We start from the raw sequence: 1581 nt of genomic DNA, 5'->3' as shown, positions 1-1581 counted from the left end.
ACAAGATTAAGCTCTAAGATTATAAGAAAATATTTACTTACAATCCTAAAAATATAGGAACTCTCACCAATTATTAAAGGAATGAAAAACATTCAGATATAGGAACATATTTTGCTGGCAACAGTTCTTGGAATTCTGAACTTCTGTAGAAAATGCAATTTTGTATGTGAATGTAGAAATTAAACCAAATTAAATATTAAGCATTTTTTAATATTTAATTTCAACTCCCATGGATGCAGTTACATCAAAACTCCTTTCTTATTAATGTTGTTCTGCAAAATGCACAATTTTAACAGGCTTATTAATGAGATTTCAAACTTCTTTAAGAAAGCTGGGAGATTTACTTTGGTGAAGGCTCAAAACTAAGACATGTGATTTCTTTTCATATTGCTGAAAATACTTCACAACCCACAAGTGCACACATTTCACCAACACAAAAATAAAACAAGAGCTTTCCATAGCCAACCCAACTTGGTCAACTACACTTGTGGCTTAGTTTCATTTGTTTATCTATTTATTTATTTATTTATTTATTTTCAAGCTATGGCAGTTTTTTTTTTTAATTTTATTTATTTATTTATTTGAGAGAGAGAGAGAGAGAGAGAGAGAGAGAGAGAGAGAGAGGGAGAGGCCAGCTCAGCCCACCAGGGGGCGGGGCTGGCTGGCATGTGGTGCTGGGGGATTGAACCGCGGTCCCTGATGCTTTTGCTAAGCTTGTTCTAAGTAGGTGCTTTAGACCACTGAGCCATCTCTCCAGCCCTATGGCAGGTTTTATTCATGAAAAATTCTGCTTGGTTTATTTTTCACCAGTCTGTTCTGGCATGCTTCTAATGATATCAGAATCACCTGGATCAATGATTGCCAGTGTGCATACTCTGTAGTATTTTCCACATGCTGTGCCCAGTTCAATATTATTGCCGCTGTAGTGGTGGACACCAGTTTTGGCCAACATGGCATAGTGCTCTATTTCAGATTTCCTCAAGGCTGGGCAGTTGTTGGCAAGGATGACCAATTTCGCTTTGCCCTATCTAATCATCTTCAGCGTCTGCTTGTACCCCAGCACGTATTTTCCACTTTTCATAACAAGTTGGAGCCTAGAGTTGATGGACTCCAGAGATTTTTTCATCTTTTTTGCAGCTACCATCTTCCTGTCTTAGGTGAGGATGGCCCTCAACCAGGAGCAGCCGCCAAGATGGCCGGGGAACCAGAAAGGAAGGAGTTCCCACAATGCAGGAAAAAAAATCTTGCCAGCTATTCTTCAGACAAGACACTAATATCTTGAGGGCTATAAAGAATCTTTAAGGCTATCTGAACGCCTCCTGTTTCTTCCCCATGAAGAACTTCTACTTCGAGTTCTCCTTTGACTAGGGCTTCTTGATCTCCTGTGATCGGCTGGAGAACAAGGATGATCTTCTTTTGATTTCATTTGGCCTGGTGTTTTGCGATCACCTTGTGCAAACTGTATTTCAATCTGACGGCCACATACCCACTTTCTATTGAGGTTATAAAGAGCATCTTCAGCATCTCGAACATCTTCGAACATGACTAGCTCAATGTCACTTGATCTTGAACCTTGACCTT

The 1581-nt window shown here is 39.5% G+C and overlaps 2 pseudogenes; both read right to left on the bottom strand.

The window, feature by feature from the left end:
* Positions 1-768: 768 nt before the first annotated feature.
* LOC105742672 lies at positions 769-1144 on the bottom strand (annotated as a pseudogene).
* A 141-nt stretch (positions 1145-1285) lies between these two features.
* LOC105742660 overlaps positions 1286-1581 on the bottom strand; it is a 671-nt pseudogene continuing 375 nt past the window's right edge.

Source organism: Octodon degus, unplaced genomic scaffold (assembly GCF_000260255.1).
Source record: "Octodon degus isolate 3935 unplaced genomic scaffold, OctDeg1.0 scaffold00065, whole genome shotgun sequence".
Lineage (NCBI taxonomy): Eukaryota > Metazoa > Chordata > Mammalia > Rodentia > Octodontidae > Octodon > Octodon degus.
The sequence above is the reverse complement of the archived record's forward strand: the minus strand, read 5'-3'. Positions and strand labels throughout refer to the sequence as shown.